Source organism: Callithrix jacchus, chromosome 1, assembly GCF_049354715.1.
Source record: "Callithrix jacchus isolate 240 chromosome 1, calJac240_pri, whole genome shotgun sequence".
Lineage (NCBI taxonomy): Eukaryota > Metazoa > Chordata > Mammalia > Primates > Cebidae > Callithrix > Callithrix jacchus.
In genome coordinates, this window is record NC_133502.1 from 113,704,302 (window position 1) to 113,728,427 (window position 24,126).

Here is a 24,126-nt window from a genome sequence, read left to right on the forward strand (position 1 = left end):
CAAGTGCAGGTTAGGGAATAGTTACCTGGCAGAAAAAATAAGAGGCAAGTTTTCCCTCTTGTTAAGTGAACATTGAGAAGAGAGCCTTCAGCTTCGGCATTGCCAATGAGAAATGCTTGGCCTCTCTCCATTTCAGTGGTAAATCTAAGACAAAAGAGCACTTGTCTCAAAAAGAAGGCCGTAGAGGTGAACACAGTCAAGCCAAAGGAAGGGCTTTCATTTGTGACTTCATAAATGCATGGAAGTGGCACTTATGTTGATGCCTCGGACTTTCGAGTTTAAAACAGTCTAAAGGGCCACAATTTACATGCTTATTAACATATAAATTGTATTAAATATTAATTCCTGTTTAACTCCCCCTTGTTCACATTGGAGATTCTCCTTTAAAAATAAAGTTTCATAGCAAAAATCTTATTTTTTTTTACCTTTTTGTTAAGGTGTAATTTAATACTGTTAAACTTACCCTAGTGTACGGTTCTGTGAGTTTTGACAAATGCATATAGTCATATAACCCACACCCAACCAAAATATACAATAGTCCCATCCCCACCCTCCAAATGTGTATGTCACTTTATATTCAATTTCTTAGTCCCTGAAAACCACTGATCTGTTTTCTGTGTCTGTGGCTTTGCCTTTTCCAGAATGTCCTATAAATGGAATCATATGTAGCCTTTTTAGTCTGGCTTCTTTCACTTAACATATTGCGTTTGACATTCAACTATGTTGTTGTATGTACCAGTCATTTTGTTTCTTTTTTATTGCTAAGTATTCTATAGATGCACTAAAGCCTGTTTATTCATTTTTTAGTAGGCAGTGTTTGGATTGTTTCCAGTTTTTGGCACTTATATATGAAGTCACCTCTGTAAAGGTTTTTAAATCACCACAGTTTTCATTTCACTTGGGCCAATACCAAGTAAAAGGCCAAGCTGTGTGGTCAGTGCACGCTTCACCTTCTAAGAAACGGCTGCACTGGTTTCCAAAGTAAGTGTACATTTTAAAATTTTCACCAAAAATGGATGAGATTTTCAGTGCTCTACATCCTTGACAGTTCTTAATATTACCGATTTTAACCTAATAACTATTGTAGATATTGATTGGTATCTCATCATCAGTTTAATATGTCTTTCTGAAATGAGTATTGATGTTGAGTGTCTCTGTTATTTGCCATATGTAAATTATTTTTGATGACGTTTCTGTACATCTTTTACCCATTTGAAACAAATTATTAATCTGATAGGAAAATAGTGTTGTGTTTTAATTTTTTTGGGTTAGGTTGACGTTTTCAACTGTTATCTATACTCTCCTCTACCCCACAAAGCCTTTAGTGACATTAAGATCAACATTTAGTGTTAAAATTTTCTCTAAGTCAGACAGCAGAAAACTATATATGGAGCATTTTTCTGGATGTCTTTGGAAATAAAAAATAACTACTTCAGTCCCTCTGGAGGAGCCTACCCCATCCAGTAAAATGGGGTCAGTAAGCCAAGTTCTTCTTTATAGGAGAAGAAACAACCATAGGTGGTTCTTTAAGAAGGTAACTTGTTTTTCCTAGAGCTATAAGACACCAGAGGATTATAAGATTCTGGTTTTTAAAACAGCCTGAGGATTTCCTCAGGGCAAGTATTGATTATTTGTAACTGGAAGTTTTAAATCACACTTCAGATGTCATTTTAAAATATAAGAAATTGATGTATCTGTAAAATTGACATAGTTACTTTGGATATGATACAAATAGAAGCCACGGCAACCTTCACTATATAACAGATTGAAGAAAAAAATACATAAGACCTTGAAATATGTTATTATTTTAGTGGAATATACTTGTAGTGAACTTCTGTTAGGAATTTTTTTGCGGCTCCCAGTGTTTCCTTTCTTGAGGACCACCTTTCTTCTCCAAGTCATTTTGCATCTTCCACTGGGATGGGCCCTCAGCAGCCATGTTTGTAGTACATTATCCTACCCCTTGGCTAGAGCTGATGTGATTAGAGGTAGGCACCTGATTCATTCTGGGTCAATGAGATCTCCTCAATTGATGCTGAATCTAACATGATACAAATTTGGGAGTCATGATATTTCTTGCAATATAGACATGGAATTAGAGAAACTGAGTCTACAGAAAGAATAAATAAATAAGTAAATAAAAATTAGGCAGATTTTTGGAAAGATCAAGATGACAGACACAGAAAGGGCACTGCCTAGTTAAACTCACTTTCCTAGATGGCTTAGACCTCAGTTTCTGCCCTTTTACTAGACTTTTCTATGCTTGAAAACCATGAGAACTTCAATGTGTTTCCATTTAATTCCCCCTTAGATTAAAGGTAGATTAAGTCAGTTTATGATATTACAATCAAGAGAGTCTGAGGCTGGGTGTGGTGGCTCATGCCTGTAATGAGGCTAAGACAGAGGATCATTTAAGCCCAAGAGTTCAAGATCAGCCTGGCTAACATAGTGGGACCCTGTCTCTAGGTATGGTGGCACACGCCTGTAGTCTCAACTACTCAGGAGGCTGAGGTGGGAGGATTGCTGGAGCTCAACAGTCGGAGGCTATAGTGAGTCATGATTGCACCACTGCACTCCAGCCCAAGTGACAGAGTGACACCCTGTCTAAAAGAGAGAGAGAGAGAGAGAGAGAGAGAGAGAGAGAGAGAGACAGGAGAGAGAGAGAGAGAGACAGGAGAGAGAGAGAGAGAGAGAGAGAGAGAGACAGGAGAGAGAGAAATGGTCAACGGAGATAGCATTGGATGATCTTGGTTAGGAATTCCAAGTGGCAATTGTTATACAAATTGAGCTTTATAATACCAGGTGGATAACTGGAATTGAGAGTGGAGACGGCCGATCTGAAGAGAAGTTTCAATCAAGAAATGGAATTACTTCTTTGTTTTGAGCTCTAGTCAGATTTCTAGAGTCTTAGATTGGAAATGAATCTTAGAGGTAATTTGTTCATTTTGTTCAACTTTTCACACAGGGTGGAAGGCCACTCTCTTGAATTCACACAGTCGACCCATCTGGCCTCTGATTATGTCAGTTGGTTTAATTCAGGCTCTACACAGGCCTAGGAAGATAAATGTTATTTTATGTTTTAAATTTCACATTTCTCCCCACAAATCTTTTTCCAAATATTTCAAGACAGTTGTTGCTCTTAGTACACTCTTGGGATTCCTCCTTCTCATATACTTCTGGGGCCATCCATAGATAATGAGGATATTTTTGCCAGCAGCATTCCAATTTGGACTCAGAAATACTCATCAAATTTGCTTTTGGTTTCCTGGTTGTCTGTTGATGAGTCATGCTTACAAACTGCCTCACTTCATATCTTTTCCAGTACATTGTAGTCCACTGAATGTTTGGCGCAAGGACATTTTTGAGGGTACAGAAAGACTCACTTCACACAGGCATGGCTTGAGTCAAAAGAGTCAGCCCTGCTGTTGGAAGCCCACACAGATTTTTGGTGGAGAGGAGAAAAAATAGCACCTATGATGGTATTGGTACCTAATAGGTGATCAACCTGTTTGGTGAACTGAGTGAATTACTTGTGATCAAGCCATACCTCTTTTATGTAGAAAGGGTTTGTTTGTACCATTTTCTCAAACTAGAAAGAAAGTAGCTTGGAAGTTTTTAACTGTATTTCCCTTCCCTACTTCAGAACAACAGCGAATGTACTGTCTAGGAAAAGTGCCATTTTGCAGCTAGTTTTAAAGTGTCACAGACCAGCTGGAATTGGAAGTTCTTGGAACTTTGGAGGTGTTGGGCTGTGTCAGACTGATAAATTATGTAAAACCTGTTTCCCTGAGTATTATTAATCATCCTCAAGCAAATGAAGACATGCTAATTAATTTGTGGTGGTTTTCACCTGCAAATGCCAAAGGAACTAAACCAAATTAAATCTTCTATTCTCTTCAAGACCAGCACCTTGTTAAATACCCTATGACTTCTCTAATTCAATTTGAAAGATGTGATTCTTTGGAAACTTAGTTTTCCTGTCGTTTCAAAATCTTAAAGGCCCTTTCTTGAATGTGTACCCCAAAGTTTTGCACATAGAGACTTGGAAAATGAATGGTGGGAAGTCATGATTTATAGAGGACCCAGTGTATACAAGATTCTGTATTAGATAGTTTATCCATGCTATCTCATGGGTAGGTATTACCAAAGCCGATAGGAAGTAGGAGTTATCATTCTAGTTGTCTTAAGAAAGAAACAGTCTCAGAGACTTCATATACATTTCCCAGGCCACATAGTTTATTAGTGTGGAGCTAAGATGCACATCCAGGTCTATTCAACCCCACAGTTCATGTTCTTTCCACATAATATGGAAATGTTTGCCTGGAAACAGGCAATGTTTACCATGCTCCTCTCAAGGAGCCAGTCTAGTGTGTGTGTGAAACCTCACCAGCTAGACACCAAAGTACCGTGTATTGTAGGCTTTGCACTGTATTTTAAGAATTAAAATTTCTTACTTAATTTCCTCCATTGGAGAAAAGTCTCAAAGAAAAGAATTGTAGAGTTTTCTAATGATTTTCACTAGAACAGTGTCATGCACAATACTACCCCATTCTTGTCCTTGACTGCATGTGTACTTTGCTATTTTTGGAAATGTACCAGGTCATTTCTCTTTGGTAACAATTAAAATATTATTGCTCAGATGAGAGATGCCTTTCCACTCATGGTTATGGATCTTCCATGTGAGCCATGTTTAATGTGCCTCTGAAAACAAATAGTCTCTGAACATCCAAGCAAGACTCTGGAGAGACTGAGAAAAAGTAGTAGACTCCGATGAACCACAGATGGGTTGCAAAGGATAGAGCTGGGTATCTTATATCCCTATCTAGATCAATGGTCTAGAGTCTCTTCTTTATCACTGTGACTGTAAAAATTAAATTCAAGGCTTATTTGTGGGACGTTCACTGCCATTACTAGCATTTTTCTTGGCAATTACTTGGCATTCCTGGAGAGGTAAGAATGCTGGCAAATGCTCCACAGGACTGTTTAGATGTCAGAGTGGAGTCCTCTAATGTATCTCCTGACAGCAAGCCCAGTCCAGGATGAATGTGCTTGGCCAATATCCATAGCTGGTCACACTCCAGGGAAGAACCCAGGAAGCAGGATTCTGGCCAAGGTGTCTCGGGTCTTTTTACGGGGATTTGGAGCTTCCTTTTCTTCATGCATGTTTGGCTAGTTACCAGCCCTCTTTCAAGGACTCAAAGGCACTAGAACTGTTAGAGGAAGAAGCCCTATGGAACACTTAGCTGAAGACAAAGATCATGTAAACTGATGGGCATTCAGTTCTTTTAGGAAGATGTCTAATTATGTCCACCTTTACTTATTTTGTTTATTTCATTCTCTCTAAGTTGTAGAAATACTTGTGGTCTCAATAAAGATTTGAGACTTGGGAGTCTCTCCCTCACTGTTTCAAGCAGCAGACATCCCTATTTTGTCAAAGAGGTAGTGAGGTGTACAAGAGCATGTACTTCTGAATCTTGTGTCTGTCACTAACTGTCATGTAGGGCAAGTCACATTCTCTCCAAGCCACATTTTTCTTTCTCACCTGCCTCACAAGTCTGTTCTGAATGAAAATTCAATGTGAATGGAATTAGCACAGAGTCTGGCTTATGGAAGATGCTCAAAATCATTTCATTTCTTTTTCTAATATGAAGACCATTGCTTTTTACTTTTGAAAGTCCTCAGAAACCTCCCTTATCCCATACAACATGCTGCACATACACACACAATATTTCTGTGGGTTTTCTTCAGGACAAACATTTCCATATTTGTGAGTGCTGGCAAGTTGCAATCAACATTAAGTTAAATTTTCCTCACATTTCTTCTCTTGCCCTGCCCTCCTCCATAGTATAGAGCAAGAGAAATATGAATTAGAATTGCATTGTGTATAGCTATTTCTTCCCTGACTCCTAGTAGAACCTCCCTTTGCGTGCCGACACACAGACACACACGCTTTCCATTCTGTTATTCCACGTCTTCCTTTTCAGGTGTCTCATTGTACATGTCTTCATTGTTAGAAATGCTTCTTCTGAATTTGGAAATAGTAAAAGTGTCCACTTGGATACAGCACAGTAATGTGCATATTAGGTGCGCTGTCAAACCCTTATGAAAAATGAGAAAAATGCTCCCACCTTTAGGGGCAGGTCAAATGAGAAAGTGCGAGAGCTGTTGGGGGAGGAGCTGCTTTCCTCAGAAAGAAAGAAGGGAAACTATTTTCCTTGAGACTGAGTTGAGTATGTCAATTGTCTCAGAAAGAAAATCAAAGCAAATCCCTCTGTTCCACTGCCCTTCACAGGGAAAACGTGCTGAATTGGTCCTCTCTATGTAAGGGCCTTCCAAAGGTTTATATCCTTGATGAAATAATCTCTTCAGGAGTCATTTCTAAATTTTATGACCTTGTTTACTCTTTTTTACTGGCAATTTCAACACTAGTTCTACCCTCTGCTAGCTGTAAAGTGTCTGGTAAAGCCAGCTAAATTTATGGTGGCTTAGTGTGGTGCTTACCCAACAATATGGGTGTGGTAGCCTGCAGGAAGGCCCCAAAGACTCCTGCCTCATGATATGCACATACTTGAGTAGTTCTCTTCCACAAGGTGCTGTGGTTTGTGTAACCAACAGAATATGGGAGAAGTGATGGGATGTCATTTTTAAGATTATACAAAGATTCTGCAGATTCTGTTTTGACCACATCTCTCTTGGATCAGTTGCTCTAAGGGAAGCCTGCTGCCATGTCTTGAGGACACTCCAACAGCTCTGTGGAGAAGCCCACGTGGTGAGAAACTGAGGCTTTCAGGCAACAGCCATGTGAATGTGCCTTCATGGAAGTCGGTCTTCCAGCCCAATCAGGTCTTCAGATGACTGCAGCCCCAGCTGACAGTTTCTCTCCTTCTTTATTTTTTATTTTTATTTATTTTTTTTTTTGCATTTTAGCTGTGAATTTATTTTTTTTTATTTTTTTAAATTTTTTTATTGGATTATAGGTTTTGGGGTACATGAGCAGAGCATGCAAGACAGTTGGTTAGGTACACACATGGCAGTGTGCTTTGCTTTTCTTCTCCCCTTCACCCACATTTGGCATTTCTCCCCAGGCTATCCCTCCCCACCTCCCCCTCCCACTATATATATATTTTTTTTTATTTTTTATTTTTGAGACGGAGTTTCGCTCTTGTTACCCAGGCTGGAGTGCAATGGCGCAATCTCGGCTCACCGCAACCTCCACCTCCCGGGTTCAAGCAGTTCTCCTGCCTCAGCCTTTCAAGTAGCTGGGATTACAAGTGCCTGACTAATTGTTTTGTATTTTTAATAGAGACGGGATTTCATCATGTTGGGCAGGCTGGTCTAGCTGACAGTTTCACAGCAAACTAATGAGAGATCCTGAGCCAGAACCACCTGGGTAAGTCAATTCCAGATTCCCGACTCTCAGAAACAGTGATAAAATAAATGTTTATTGTTTGAAATCCTGTCAAAATCTGAGAAGGATCTGAGATATACCCTCCTCGAAAGCTAACAAATTTTTGTTTTCTGTTCAAAACAATTTTATGAGTATCAATAGAAGTATGACTCTTGAGTCAGAGATAAAAGACTTGTGTTATTTACAGCACAGCAGTCAGCATAAGCTCATGTCCGCATTCGTTTCTCTTGCCCCCTAAACCCTAAAAGGGTGATGTGGGGGTGGGCACAGGTGGATGCTGCACACTCAGTGGGTTTGCCTCACAACTGAAGATCTTCGTCTTAGGAAATTCCAATCTTTTATAAAAGTACTTCAAGAAAATCTGCTCAAACACTGTCCCGGCAGGAGACATTAACTTTGTTATACTGGATGGCAAACCAATCTGGCCTCTGTCCCAAAAGGATATACTATCTGTAACTTCCAACATTGTTTGCTGTGTAAATACTCTGAAAAGAGTCTGGACCAAAAACTGTCACAGTCTCTGCTCACAACACACGCAAGGTGCCCAATGGAGACTTGTCTGCTGGCAGCCACCAAGTTTTGGAATAGTTTTCTGTGCAGCAAGAGATAAGTAATCCAGTGGGATGCCTGTGCCTAGGCCTCACCTGTCAAAGTCACTGTACTAAGGGCCTGTGTAATAGAGTTGTATCTGTTGACAGAGCATGAGTACAGGGGTTTTAAACATGAGGAGTAAGTGAAGGGACAAGTAGGTCCTCTGGTTTTAGAGGGGGATAAAGAGGGAGAAAGGGAAAAAGCAACAGACGGAAGGGGCCAAAAGTGGAATTTATTAGAATTGAGAAGTGTAGCTTTCTCTTGTAGTAAAGATTTGTACCTTGAAAATAGATTTGTAAAATGAAGGAATTCACTACTTAGTAAACACCTCTTCTCGTCTTCACCAGCAAGTCGTCTTTTGACAGTGTGGGGGTGTTGCTACTGGATATTTTTCACACTTTTTTGGTCCCTAGTGAAGGAAAATGAGGTACAGTTAATTTTGAGCCAATCCGTAGAGAACCCAACTTTGAGGATTCTATTTGAAAGACACACGAAAGACAGTACTTAAAAGATGATTTTTGTTTATTCTGCGAAAATGAGGAATCAAAGACATCTTGGGTTTTCTGCTATCAGGCAAATATCTTCTATTCTCCTCGTGAAATCAATTGAGGGAGTAAAGAATTAAGAGTGATTTTAATTTGAAATAGTACTTGGTCTTATGTTTCATTTGATTTTAGCAATATTCAAACAGGCTTCATGAACTCATTTTTAGACACCCAGAACAAGTATAATTGACAGTTAAAAAATAAAACCGAAAGTGTGAATGAGCTTCCAATAGCCCATAAGAAAAAGAGGACCTAACATAAATGATAGAGGACATGACTTCAGGCTTCACTCACCTGGCATCTGTTGATAGGGCAGGGCTCAGGGATACTTTGTTAGTTTTCCAATATGTAATACCACAGCTGGTTACTGACATTTGCAGGAGCATCTCTCAATAATGGCACCCAGGGCAAGTTATAGCCTTGATTATAGCGTGGGGAATTTAAAAGCAGGCTAAATGTTGGCTCTTTAATTTCTCTCTTAGTTTCTTCATTTCTTAAACGGGAATACATATCTCAATGCTATTGTGAGGTTTAAATGTGCGAGAGTAGATAAAGAGTGTAGCACTGTGCTTAGGTTATAATAAATGCTTGCTAAATTAAAGCTTTCATTATTATTATTTTTATTATTTTGAGACAGGGTCTTGCTCTGTCATCCAGGCTGCAGTGCAGTGGCACAACCATAGATCACTGCAAAAGGCTTGTACTGTTAATCCTCAAAGATACTAGGCATGCTATTCCTTGGGATACATTATGTCGCTTCAAATGCAGTAGAGTTCCATTAGATGACATCGGGCTCTACCATCTTCTGTTTGATTGTATTACAGGTCAATTTGTAGTTCTTATTTATACAATATTAGCTATGTGCCTCTTTCCTGATGTGTGGAAAAGTCTCTCAATAAATGCTGGCTCTTGGTCTTGTCATTTGATATAGCAAAATAATAAATAGCACCCAATGATCAAACTGAGCAAAACCTGGTTATTTTAAAAACATATTGATTTCAGCTTTTTCTTAAGCAGAAAGGCTGTTTATGGAAAGTTTCCCTAGAGGTTGAATTTCTAACGGGTTGAAACTATTTTGTGTTTGAAAACCGCAAACCTGGTCTAAGAGGAGGCCAGGACTATGGGTTGCCTGCCGGTGTGACTACAGGTGTTGTGCCCACACTTTTTGCCCTTCTGGAAGGATCTTTTTATGGGGCCCCTGGTGGTGTAGTCAGCAGGCATTATCACGTGTGGCATTCCCAGGGGTTGTCACAGACCAGAGAAAATCTCCTTGAGGTACAGACAATAAAAAGGTCTTTCCTGTCTAAGGGGCGTCACAGTGTGCTTGAGAAAGGACTGAAGGTATGGCGGGTGCTACCAGAGCCCAGCCACATTTCCTGGGCACCCCCCATTCCTGTGCCTGCCTATCCTATAGCTTCTCTCTGCAACGACCTGTGACTCTTTGCTTAGGGCTTTCTCTGGCCACGGAAGATCTCTCAGCCCAAGTGCAGGGCAGGTTGGAAATAAGGGGAAGTACAGCCCTTGGGACTGAGGGTCTTAAAGGGTAAACACAAAGCGCCCTTGCTCTTTGGGTGGAAAAATTCCAAGGTGTGTTCTACACTGCCTTCCTGTGTTCCCCCATGTGACTGGGCCCCCGTTAGCCCATAGTGATACCATGCTTCATAATGTTCTCTTGACTGGCTTCTTTCCCTTTCCTCTTCTAGTTCTCTACTTCCTTAAAGACACTCCTAAGGAAATCTCCCAAACAAACCACTCCAACTCATATCCTTGTCTCAGAGTCTGCTTTGGAGGAAGCCAATCTACAATAAAGGATATGCTCACATTGCCTCCCTCCTTCCATCAGCTCTGCAGGTTCCTCAGATTCCCTTCTCCATGTACCTGTCTCCTGTTCTTCATAGGAAGGAGGGAACAAAAAGGACTTGACGTTCTGGTCAACACTCTATAGGTGATTTTAAATCCTTCTGCTCATTTCAATTCTACGATATAGTGTTTCCGTCTTGCAAAGGAGAAAACTGAGTCCAGAGGACTGAATATCTTGATTGCGGTAATGCAGCGTGTAGATGGAAGGGACAGGTCTTGATCCCAGGTTTTCTGACTCTGTTCTAAAATATTCTCATCCAGTTTATTTCTGAAGGTGTGAACAGATCAGAGGAAGAATAAAGTTTATCTCCTTATTGTGTTATAAATTTTTAAGCGGCACTTAAATCACATCATGTTACTCCAAAGGTTTTGTATAACAAGTAGAATAAAATTCCAGCTCTATCCTATGGCCTACGCTGGCCTACATGATCTGTTTCCTGCTGAAATCTTTGATGTCACCTTCTAGCCCTTGCCCGCTGTCTCACTCTGTTCTGTGCATACACCACACTTATCCCTCTTTATGGTCAGTGTTTGTCCTTGCTGTTTCCCTGCCTGGAATGCTCTTCTTCAGGTCCTTTGCAGGCTACCTCCTTGTCATCATTCCATCATTCCAGTCTCAGTGCAAATGTGACTTCCTCGGAGGAAGTCCCTGATCATTTTTTTTTTTAATTGCATTTCAGGTTTTGGGGTACATGTGAAGAGCATGCAAGATTGTTGCGTAGGTACACATGTGGCAGCATGATTTGCTGCCTTCCTCCCCATCACCTATACCTGGCATTTCTCCCCATGCTATCTCTCCCCAACGCCCCACCCCCTGCTGTCCCGCCCCTATTTCCCCCCAACAGACCCCAGTGTGTAGTGCTCCCCTCCCTGTGTCCATGTGTTCTCATTGTTCAACACCTTTCTGTGGTGAGAACACGCGGTGTTTGATTTTCTGCTCTTGTGTCAGTTTGCTGAGAATGATGGTTTCCAGGTTCATCCATGTCCCTACAAAGGACACAAACTCATCATTTTTGATGGCTGCATAATATTCCATGGTGTATATGTGCCACATTTTCCCTGTCCAGTCTATCATCGATGGGCATTTGGGTTGGTTCCAGGTCTTTGCTATTGTAAACTGTGCTGCAATGAACATTCGTGTACATGTGTCCTTATAGTAGAATGATTTATAATCCTTTGGATATATACCCAGTAATGGGATTGCTGGGTCAAATGGAATTTCTATTTCTAGGTCCTTGAGGAATCGCCACACTGTCTTCCACAATGGTTGAACTAATTTACACTCCCACCAGCAGTGTAAAAGTGTTCCTATTTCTCCACATCCTCTCCAGCATCTGTTGTCTCCAGATTTTTTAATGATCGCCATTCTAACTGGCGTGAGATGGTATCTCAATGTAGTTTTGATTTTCATTTCTTTAATGACCCTTGCTCCTCTCTCCCTGCCTGGCCCCAGGCATTTCCCATTCAGGTGTTCTTTTTTTTTTTAATTCAATGTGCTTATTTGTTTCTGGTTTGTTCTCTCACCCCAGCCTCATATACGCTGATTGAAGGCAGGGACCTTGCTTGTTTTGTTCATTCCTGTTTTCCCAGGGCCTAGAATAGTTTTTGTCAAATCTATACCTGCATACATGGAAGTGAGGCAGTAGAGAAGAAAAATTGTAGGCATGTATCTGATAGGACCTTAAAACATATTTGATGTATAACTAAGATTTATTTACCCAATTCTTTGTAATCAGCAGAATTAATATAACTTGAAAGCAAATGCATCTTGCTGACATTTGGAACCTCTGTGCATGCATTAATACCAATCAAATTAAGTGTGTGTTTCACAGCCTGCCATTTGGATGAGAGATGCTGGAAAGGCAGAAGGTGGACAGCTTCTTAGCTCTTTTTTTTTCTGGTATATTTAATGACATTCCAGTAAACTGGGCTCTGGGTTTGATTAAAGATTTGTTTGGGGTATGGAGAAACAGTATTGGGAAAGTCTTAACAATCATTTACATTTTGGATTTTACTCAAAAAACAAACATGTCATTGTTAAAAGGCCTACAGCTTAAGTCCTCTGAAATATCGTTTTTTAAAATTTCTTTTATTTTGGTATTTATATTTTTGCCCAATGATTTTTTTAAGGGGGAGTGGGAGGTAGGACATGGCTGTGCTCCTATATTTGTTTTAATAACATTCCCTCATTTTGCTGATTACAAAAGTTACTTTTATTCCTTAGAACATTTGGAAAGTAAAACCAAGTAAAGAAGATAAAAAAATTATCCATAAGTCTGTTTCTTAACAACTGCTCATATTTTTATGTTTCAGTTGTTTTTCTATAATTATGAATATTTGTCATATAGTTCTTCAATTCTAAGATACTATCTGTTCTAAAGTGGGATATTGGTTTATTTATTACATTTTCTTCCTTCCTTCCTTCCTTCCTTCCTTCCTTCCTTCCTTCCTTCCTTCCTTCCTTCCTTCCTTCCCTCCTTCCCTCCCTCCCTCCCTCCCTCCCTCCTTCCTTTCCCCTTCCCTTCCTTTCCCCTTCCCTTCCTTTCCCCTTCCCTTCCCTTCCCTTCCCTTCCCTTCCCTTCCCTTCCCTCCCCTCCCCTCCCCTCCCCTCCCCAGCCCTCCCCTCCCCTCCCCTCCCCTCCCCTTCCCTTCTTCTTTCATCACTTTAACCCAGTCTAGAGTACAGTGGTGCAATCTTGGCTCACTGCCAGCTGGACTACCCAGGCTCAGCTAATTCTCCTACCTCAGCTTCCCAGGTAGCTGGAACTGCAGGCACACACCACCATGCCTGGCTAACAAGGTTTTGCTATGTTGCCCAGGCTGGTCTCGAACTCCTGGACTCAAGCTATCTGCTTCAGCCTCCCAAAGTGCTGGGATTACATGCATGAACCACTCTATGCCTGGCCTATTTATTACATTTCAAGAAAAACAAATAAAGTTAAAGATTTTTTTTTCCTAAAAAAATGGCAATTGCATACCATTTTCTTTGTACAAAATTTCAGAATTAGTTTCCTTCTCATTATGAGTTTAAAGTTTATACTAAATCACTCTTGGCTTGTCCTAATTCTGCATATCATCTCTGTTTTGTGCTGCTCCTATAATGTGTGCTTCAAATCTTGATCCCTGTAACATTTGTGTCTATAGCCTAATGTCAAAGTATAGTGAACAATGCAGTTGACCCTTGAACAACACGAGTTTGAACTGTGTGGGTCAACTTATTGTATGTGGATTTTTTTTTCATTAAAATTACACCAAGAGTGCCTGCCTCTCCTGCCTCCCTTTCCATTTCTTTTACCTCTTCTACCTCTGCCACCCCTGAGACAGTAACTCCCACATTTTTAAGGGTCAGCTGTAATGGGATTTTATCCACATTCCCTATTTGGTTAAACTTACAATTTTTTCTTCGATTGAATTACACATCACAAGCCTCTCTTGAAATTTAGCCAGAAGCTTTTACTCATGGATTTTCAGTGCCCAAATAATAGTCCTTCATAGTGCATGAATCAGTCAAACCAAAGTCTCCAAGCTTTTAAGATTTCATGATATATTTGGAGAGACTGGGCACCTTTCCCATATGCATTGCAAGAAATGACAAGTATGTCACAACTTAATCTATTTGGCAGCTTGCAAGTTCTTTTTGATATAAATTATTAAATGCATCCTAATTAAAAAAAATATCAAGAGGTACAAAAATGCATCATAGAATCAAACATATATGGTATATATATAACAATGTGAATGCCTTTTTATTTCAGCATATGTTTTTCAACTCTGCAGCACACTAGAGTTTCATGGATATTAAAGATAAATCTATAACAACGCCACACCCTCAGACCTTCTAGAGGGGCCTCGGAACTAATATTTATATAAAAAATGAGACCAAAAAATCTTCTCAAATTCCAATGAGCAGGCTGACTTGAGGACCACCATTTTAATAATTGGTAGACTAGATTACTCTTACAGTGGGAATTGACTTTGGGAAATACCTAGATCAGCAGCCTAGGATAGAAGGCAGGATTTAGAGAGAACTGTTGTCTAGGAATCTCAGTGACAAAAGAGAGAGTCTAGAGGCTTTGCACAGGGAAATGAGATAATTTATTTTATTGCTCTAAAGGAGGAGGGGTAGAGAAGAAAGAGAGGGCGAGGAAAGATGTGCTCATGAAATATGAAACCAAGTGACCTAATGTGCAAATGGGCCATTGGAAGTTTTCCTGTGGTGAGGTAGCCAACGTAATTTTTGAAAATGATAATGTTCAATTTGTAATGATTTGCACATTGTTGTATGAACTTTTCCTGCATCTTTCTTCCAAATCCTTGATTCTATTATACTCTTGAATGCTTTATGAAATTATTTTCTTGGTTGAAACTGAATATTGAGGTTTGGGCTAAAAAATAAAAACCTAAAGAAATTAAGGAAGGAGCTGAGCTAACACTCTAAAATCTGGATTGAGGCGGGACCAAAAAGAGGATTGTGGAGCTGAGGTGACCGTGAATATATCATCTTTTAGGAAATCTTAGCAAGAGGTTTGCTTTCTTGTAAGGCATGGAATTAGTAGCTTAAGCTACTAATTTAGTTTAACATGTAAATCCAGGGAATCTTCACTTGACATGCCATTCAACACACAAAAACATACTCCTATATTTTTGTATTCATATTTTAAAGTAAATTGGGATCATACTGTGTATCCAGTTTTGTATGCTAATTCTTTCACTTAGTATAAAGCCACAAATACTTCCCTATATCATTAATTATTTTGAGAAATGGATACGGTTTGCTGTGCAAATCTCATCTTGAATTGTAGCTCCCATAATTCCCACATGTTGTAAGAGGGACCTGGTGGGAAATAATTGAATCATGGGAGCAGTTTCCCCCATAGTGTTCTCATCATAGTGAATAAGTCTCATGAGATCTGCTGGTTTTTTTAAGGGGTTTCCCCCTTTTGCTTTATCCTCAATTCTCTCTCTTACCCCTGTCATGTGAGACTTGCCTTTTGTTTTCCACCATGATTGTGAGGCCTCCCTAGCCACGTGGAACTGTGAGTTCATTAAATCTCTTTTTCTTTATAAATTACCTAGTCTTGGACTTGTCTTTATCAACAGCATGAAAACAGACTAATACAGAGCATGAATTTTAATAGTCTATCTTATAATCATACTATGATCTATGTAAACATTATCTTATGAGACACAGTAGGATACTGTCAGTATTCAGAATCTGAGGTCACACACTCTGCCTTCACTGCCCCAGCTGTGTTGCTTAGGCAGGCATTCCAACATCACTGCCTTGAAGCTGACACAACATTATCCTTCACAAAAGGATTTGCAGTTTCAATGGCTAAAAAATTGCTCTAAATTGTTTTAAATTTATGTCTCTTTGGTTAGTGAGTTTGAACTCCACTTTACCTGCTATTAGCATTTCACTAATTCATTCTTCTGAAATCAGCTTTCCAGGATTGAAATGTTAATTTATTTGAATGGATATGTATCCATGTGGCTCTGCTGAAAAAAGAAGGTTATCAATCATGGTAGAGGAAGCAGATCTACCTCAAGGAAGTGGCGTTTCATTTGTATAATCAAATAAATTACATACCTACTTCTTTGAGAGCAAATATTCCCAAGTGTTCAAACCCATCTAAAGATATTCAGATGAATAAGGCAGAGGAATACTTATGAGAAAAAAGGCAGAAGCTGCCAGTTGCTTAGGAAGTTAATCTCAGGATCTTATTAGGGTGTGATTTAGAATAACTGGGCATCATCAGCTTCACAATAGCGATGAGAAAGGCACAGGAGATGCTGGATAGCAAACCTAGCAGGCAGTCTGTCCATGGATCATGCATGGTCCTAAAAGCCGCTTGTCAGAAGACTATTTCATTCACAAAACTGACATAACAATTATAATTAATTTTTCAGCCAGAGGAGTATATTGAAGAGATGGTGCTCCTTGCTTTCATTCTCTAAAGGAAGCAAGATGATGTTTTTCTGAGGGCTTTGAAAGGCCAGTGTCACTCTTGACAGCTGCCACAAGTTATCAAGGAAGAGAACAGACATTAGGCAACTTGTTTATCTTCATCCTGAGGAAGTCACAGGTCTCTTTAGGGACTGGGTATTGGTTGACGTCATGATGTTTTCTGAGGACTACAGTAGAGCAGCTGGGGCTAGGAGGTATAATAACTCCTGAGCCCAAGCTCTTTGTATTGATACTCCCTTTATGTCAGTGAAACAAAGAAGGTGAATAAACCAATTTCTAACTCTTCTAAAGTTAAACCAAGAGTTCACCCAGTGTATTTTCCCAGGGGTTGACAAACTACCAAATGCGTCCTGAGAGCAAAGATTTTTTTCCTTTTTCTTTTTTACATTTTTAAGTGTAAAATGGAAAGGCCTGTTAGCCTTTGATAAGAACAGCTGCTTGATTTTGCCTTTTGGCTGCAAAGCCTGGAGTATTTATTCTCTGGTCTTTTACAGAAAAGGCTTGCCTATGCCTGTGTTATGCTCCCAATATCTGTACCTGCGTCAGGCTGCCCGGTATTCCTGTAGCTCTCTCAGATCTCCCCACTGGAGTCTCCTGTTCACCTAGACCACACCTACAGTGATGCCCTGATGAGAAAGGTATGTCTGTGATCCTGAGAGTGAGAAAAGGCAAGAGGAAACGCGGGGAATTCAAAGCTAAATTTTAGGTGAGACAGAGCAATGGAGGAAGGTAATACAAGGATGGGAAATATATGAAATGCTAGAAGAAAACCCTCCCTGACCCAGCTGGCTGGGTAGCAGAGGCTGTGAGCTTAATGGAGGAAAAGATGGTCATGTTCTTCCAGTTCAACAGGGAGGGCAGAAAGCCAAATGGGGAGCTTTTAAAAGAGAAGATAGATGGTCTCTAAATACCACTTGACTCTGTTAAAGATACTTGGAGAATATAGATTATACTTAAAAATAGCAAAGCTGTACAGGTCAGGCTTTAGCTCAGGGGAGAGGAAAGAGAAGGGCAATGCCAGAGATCAACAGCCTTGGAAACAAATGCTTTCCAGGCAGCCGAAAGGCATGATCAGAGAATAAGAAATGAAGCAGAGAACTGCAAAGGGTAGAAACTCCTAAAAAGAGAACTGGAGGAAAGTGGAGATGGGCCAGAAACCACAGAGGTCCAGCAAAAGGTCAGGAGATGGGGGTTGCAGGTGCACATGATGGGGGTTTAACAAAAACCATTCACCTTTATTTTGAGATCTTTCCTACCCTTTCAAATCTCTTTAGAAATTGCAGAAGAGATTCCTATTTCATGTTTCTTTCTGAATATACATATTCACTCTCTTTTGCCAAAATATCCAAAATAAGTTTGCAGACATCACAAGTTACTCCTAAGTACAACCATGCACGCATGTCAAGAACAGGGACAGATTATGAAACTACAGTTCATGACTGCACCTGAGAAAAAATTACTATCTCGATTGCAATATCAACAGAATTGAAACTCATGTTTCTGCAGTTGTTCCTAAGTGGCTGGGGTTTTTCCCACCTCTCAATCCAGAAATTAATCAAGGCTCATGCATAGCATTTGGCAGTTATGTCTTCTTAGTATTCCCGGATTGAGAAGAGACCCATTACTTTCCTTTGTTTTGCCTTATTTTAAGGTCACGTTTATTGAGGTATAATATACACAATTAAAAAATATTTAAGGGCCGGGCGCGGTGGCTCAAGCCTGTAATCCCAGCACTTTGGGAGGCCGAGGCGGGTGGATCACGAGGTCAACAGATCAAGACAATCTTGGTCAACATGGTGAAACCCTGTCTCTACTAAAATTACAAAAAATTAGCTGGGCATGGTGGTGTGTGCCTGTAATCCCAGCTGCTCGGGAGGCTGAGGCAGGAGAATTGCCTGAACCCAGGAGGCGGAGATTGTGGTGAGCCGAGATCGTGCCATTGCACTCCAGCTTGGGTAACAAGAGCGAAACTCCGTCTAAAAAAAAAATATATATATTTAAAAGCTTACACTTAATGTAGAATTCTGTGAGTTTTGACAAACCCATACAATTGTGTTAGTACCACAGCAGGTTAGAAGCCTAGATGTAGAATAGTTTCATTACCTTTATAAAGTCCTCATGTCTTCCACTGTCAACCCCTCCTCTAAACTCAGTCCCTGATAACCATCAATCAATTTTCTGTTCCTGTAGTTTTGCCTTTTCCAGAATATCATATAAATGGAATCACACAGCCTCTGGCCTTTTGAATCTGGGTGATTTCACTTAGCTTAATGCATTTGAGATTCATCGACATTGTTACATGTATTAGTCGTTTGTTCCCTTTTATTGTTGAGTGTTATTTCACTGCATGACTGTACTATGATTTGCTTATCTATTCACTAGTTGAAAGATCTATGGTTTGTTTTCAGTTCTAAATGATTAAGGGTAAAGCCATAAGAAACATGCAGGGTAAGTTTTGAGGTGAGTGTATGTTTTCATTTCTCTTGGGTAAATACCTAAGAGTGGATTTGATGCATGTTATGGTAAATGTATGTTTGCATTCGCAAGTAAGTGCCAAACTGTTTTCCGAAGTGATTGTAACATTTTGCACCCAAACACACAGCCATTTGCTTTGTTCACTCTGCAGAGACTCTAAGTAGTTGTTATCTGTGTGAGAGTTGATCTATCGGTTTACTCCATCATGTCAGAAGGGGAACACTGCTTTATCTTAATCAATATAATTATACAATCCTGAAAGCTAGTCTAAAAGTGTGATGCTACTGATATTTTAAAGTCTCAGAGCTGGATATTTTTGAAGGGACCTAGTGTAACTTTCCTATTTACTCATGACCAAATGGAGACCCCTTGATATTAAATTCATTTATCGATTCATTTAATGAAGACTTTTTAAGCACTTACTATGTGCCATAGTCTGTGCTGGGTACTGGGACAGTAGAGACGGCTTGCCCCTTGGCCTCCAGCCCTTGGATGAGCGGGCTTGGGTTCAGTCTTCCACCTTCTAGCTCATTGCTTTTTCAGCTACCGCTGGGGAGAATGAGTGAGAGTGAAGGGGAGAAGAAGCCTTCACAGCCTAGGCTGTGGGCATGAAAATGACCAAATTTTGGCAGCCTGAACCAGACACAGAGTTACAGTAGCCTTAAATTTTCATAAACTTTTTCTGCTGGGATCCTGGGGAACTGAGCCATGTGTATAGAAAAGCTTCTCTAGGATCATTGTTGTTAGAGTGAAAGTGTGAGATGTATCCCTCAACTACATCAATGTTCATCTTAGGGAGAGCCTGTTGCAGATACCCGTTGAAGAATGGCAGGCTTGAGGGTGCTAGAGTTAGTGCATTGGGCAGCCAAAAAATTGCCTGGCTATCCATGTTTCTTTCTTGGGCCTTGCCTAAAGAGTAACTGCCAGGTTTCCTCTCCTAGCCCTGTGAGTTAGTTCATGCAGCCGTGAGCTACTACTACTTACTGCCACGTGGCTGGCTGTGGCTCTCTGCAGGCAATAAATCAACCCTCCTGGATGTGGGAGTGGTTGACTTGGTTGCATTTGATTTCTTTCTGTAGGGAGACTTAGGAATTGGCTCTGTGAAAAATGGAGAGGAGAGGGTGGAGACAGGAGAGTTTAAACCTCTTTGTTGGGCCTTTTCAGTTATTCATGGAAAATCTATATACTCTGTTATCAGCTCTAAGCAAAGCAACTTTGTTGTTTCTATTGATCATGCAATTTATTATCTTTATTTAAACTCTTCAGGCAATAAATAAATAAAAAGCAGTTTGAGGGAAAGAAGCTTCTCAGGAGAAAGTAATTTTCCAGGAAAGTAGTTTAATCCTTTTAAAATTAGGTATACCAACTTAAAGATAGTATCTGATTATTCTATTTGATTCCCCTTTAAAGATGATACTGGTCTCGTTTTCTCCTTTAGTTGAAATCTTTTCAAGTTTCACTTCTATTCTCACCAAACCCTGCATTGCACTCATACGTTAATCTTCAAAGAAAACATAGTAAAATATATTACAACTATAAATAAGTCAGTTTCACAGTCTTATTTCTCTGTCACTTGCTGGTAAATACAATTGACTAAATCTTTAAATCTGTCATTGGTAAAACTGGGACGCTATTTGCATTGTCTACTCTGTGGTCGGATATGAAGATCATACAAGATGACAATGCTGATGAAAACACTTTTGTATAGTGATTCACTGTTCATTACATTAGTTAACATTTATCTTTCGTCTAGATCCTCTGATACCAAATCCAGCATTCTTTACAGCATAGCATATGTAGTATGATAAAATTAGAGAGTCGAATGAGACAACCTCTAAGTTCCTTTTTTTGATTTAAAATTCTGTGATTTTACTGCAGCTTTTCATAGAGAGTTGTTTGAAAGCTGGAGACTCAATAATTTCTCTTGGGATTCCCCTTGAATCTGGGGAAAATGGCCACTTATTGGGCAACTGAATATTTTACCACCTTCATGGATTCGCGGCCTCCCTCTGCAGGTCTGCTTGGCTGCCTCCAGGTCCTTGAGTGCCTGTGTGTGTGGCAGGGTGCTGTGCTCTTCCTCCTGCACCTCCTCATTCCGTCCCTCTGCTGTGTGTTGCATTCCCGCTCCGCACCTGCTGCCATGTCGACGTTCTTCACGTTCGTTCGTCTGTGCCTCCCTATGTTGCTGTTTCTATTCTTACATTTACTCTTTCCTTTGCCCTTACTAGATAAGTGCTCCCGAGTTTTCTTCATCAGTGAGATATTCTCGATTTCTAAGTTGAATCCCTTTTTATTTAAAAAAAAGACAAAAATATGTTCTTTCCTTAATACCAACATTGGTTTGCTCCCCTAAGGTAATTCACAGGAACTTTAATAGGTTTCTGTATGGGCACGAGAAGGGCAACAGGTGATGGTCTAGTTTTTTTCGGGGGGATGTATGTGTAGTTATAACTATGTCATTTACCCATAGGAATACAACATGATACCCCCCAATATATGTTTATGCTTAATAGCCTCCAAAAAGCTTCTGTATTTTTAATATTATTATTTTTAATTTTCTTAACTTAAAAATTGTTTGCCATAAAATTCACATTCATATAAAGTCTCTGTGTTTTTATCTTTCTTTTTCAACTGCTTTCCTTGTTCCGGGATACTATAGTTGCTTTTTTTTTTTTTTTTTTTTTTTTTTTTTTTTTTGAGAGAAGGAAAGAAAAAAAATGAGTAAAGGAGAGGAAGAAAGAGGAAGAGAAAGAGGGAGGGTTAACGGAAATATTGCTTTATTCTGAAAAAAAAAAAAAATGGGTATTAATAATGGCCAATCAATGTTTCATTTAAACCTATGAGTAGGTGTGATGTGGTATTGACAAGAATGTATATTTTGTGTATTTGAAGTGGAGAGCTCTATAAATATTTATTAAGTTTACTTGTTCCGGATCTGAGTTCGAGTCCTTGATATCCTTATTAATTTTCTGTCCCATTGAATCTAAGTCTCCATGTATCTGGGTGTTAGGATCGTTAGCTCTTGTTGCATTGATCCTTTTACCACTATATATTTGTTACTTTAAAATTTATTTTATCTGATACGAGAATTGCAACTCCTGCTTTTTATTTATTTATTTATTTATTTATTTATTTATTTATTTTTGCTCTCCATTTGGTTGGTAAATCTTTCTCCATCCCTTTGTTTTGAATCTTTGTGTATCCTTGCATGTGAAACAGGTCTGGATGTAACATGCTGTTGGGTTTTGGCTGTGTCTTTTGATTGGGGGATTTAGTCGATTTAAATTTAGGGTTACTGCCATTTGATGTTAACTGGCTGTTTTATCCATTCATTGATGTAAATTCTTCTTTATGTTGGTGCTTTTTACTTTTTGATATATATTTTTAGAAAGGCTAATACTGGTTGTTTCTTTCTGTGTGTAATGCTTCTTTCAGAAGCTCTTGTAAAGCAGGCCCGGTGGTAATAAAATCTCTGAGTACTTGCTTTTTCATAAAAGATTTTATTTTTCCTTCAGTTGTGAAGCTTAGTTTGGCTGGATATGAAATTCTGGGCTGAAGGTTCTGTTCTTTGAGGATGTTGAATATTGGCCCCCACTCTCTTCTGGCTTGTAGGGTTTCTGCTGAGAGATCTGCTCTAAGTCTGATAGGCTTGCCTTTGTGGGTAACCTGACCTTTCTCTCTGGCTACCCTTAGTATTTTCTCCTTCCTTTCAACCCTGGTGAATCTAACGATTATGTGCCTTGGGGTTGCTCTTCTTGAGGAATATCTTTGTGGTGTTCTCTGTATTACCTGGGGTTGAATATTGACCTGCTTTGCTAGTTTAGGAAAATTTTCCTGAATAATATCCTGAAGGGTATTTTCCAGCTTGGATTAATTCTCTCCGTCACATTCAGGTGCACCTATCAAACGTAAATTAGGTCTTTTCACATAGTCCCACATTTCTTGGAGACTTTGCTCATTCCTTTTTATCCTATTTTCTCTAATCTTGTCTTCTTGTTTTATTTCATTAAGTTGGACTTTGACCTCTGATATCCTTTCTTCTGCTTGAACAACTCGAGTGTTTAAACCTGTGCATACTTCCCGGAGTTCTTGTATTGTATTCTTCAGTTCCATTAATTCACTTATATTCCTCTCTAAGTTGTCTATTCTCAATAGGATTTCATCAAACCTTTTTTCAGAGTTCTTTGTTTCTCTACGTTGGGCTACAACATGTTCTTTTAACTCACAGAAGTTTCTTATTATCCATTCCCTGAAGCATGATTCTGTTATTGGGATGCGCTCGTTCTCCATCAAGCCTTGTTCCATTGTTGATGTGGAACTGAGATAATCTTTAGAGGGAGAGGCATTCTGATTTTGAGTATTCTCAGTCTTTTTACGCTGGTTTCTTCCCATTATTGTAAATTTATCCTCCTGTTGTCTTTGAAATTACCAACTTTCAGATTAGGTCTCTTGAGTGGACTTCCAAGTTGTTAGTTCCCATGGCCAGAACAGCGGCATTAAGACTGATGGTGCTTTTCTGCCCAGGATTCTCCTGTCTGGCTTCCTTCTTGTGTCTGTAATAGGCGACTCTGCCTTCCCGGGGCTCCAAACCTCGGTCAGAAGGGGAGCCAGTCCTGTTTACTCTGCGCCGAGAGCTGCCGTGCCGAGGTGTTGTCACAGCCGCTGTGCCAGCCTCAGGAGTCGTGCTGGGGACCCGTGTGGGTCCTCCAAACCTCGGTCGGAAGGAGAGCCAGCCCTGTTTACTCTGCGCCGAGAGCTGCCGCGCTGAGGTGCTCACAGCTGCCGCACTGGTCTCAGGAGTCATGCTGGGGGCCCGTGTGGGTCCTCCAAACCTCGGTCGGAAGGGGAGCCAGCCCTGTTTACTCTGCTCCGAGAGCTGCTGCACTGAGGTGCCGGTGAAACCACTGCGCCGGCCACAAGAGTCGTGCTGGGGACCCGTATGACTCCTCCACTGGGGTTCTTCTGCTCCGTGAGCGACCAGAATTTGTCTGAAAGTGTGGCAGTCTTCTAGTTCTCTGCGCTTCCACTGAGAGCTGCAATCCCGAGATGTTAGTGATCGGCCATCTTGGATCGTTCCCCCCCTGTAGTTGCTTTTTAATTTAAATGTATCTTAACCCAAGATTCCATGAAGCTTAATCATAAGGGACAGTGCTAGCCACAGGAAGACATGGCACACTTGCATGCAAAGGCAGCATGGTGCAGTAGAAAAATCATGGGCTTTGTAGCTGGCAGATAGATGTGAATCTTGGCTCTGCAACTTACTAAATTTGTTAGCCTAG

General features: G+C 40.1%; 1 long non-coding RNA gene across 4 annotated transcripts in view; it reads left to right on the forward strand.

Moving 5' to 3' along the window:
- LOC128932123 (uncharacterized) overlaps positions 1-24,126 on the forward strand; it is a 152,103-nt gene that overhangs the window by 69,591 nt on the left and 58,386 nt on the right. For 2 of the 4 annotated variants that reach the window (XR_013526654.1, XR_013526651.1), the window contains exons 3-4: positions 7,304-7,390; positions 16,867-17,010. This is a non-coding gene — a long non-coding RNA (uncharacterized LOC128932123). Of the gene's footprint in view, positions 1-7,303; positions 7,391-16,866; positions 21,469-24,126 lie in introns of those variants that run through there. The other 2 variants (XR_008481573.2, XR_008481572.2) reach the window with 1 other exon arrangement.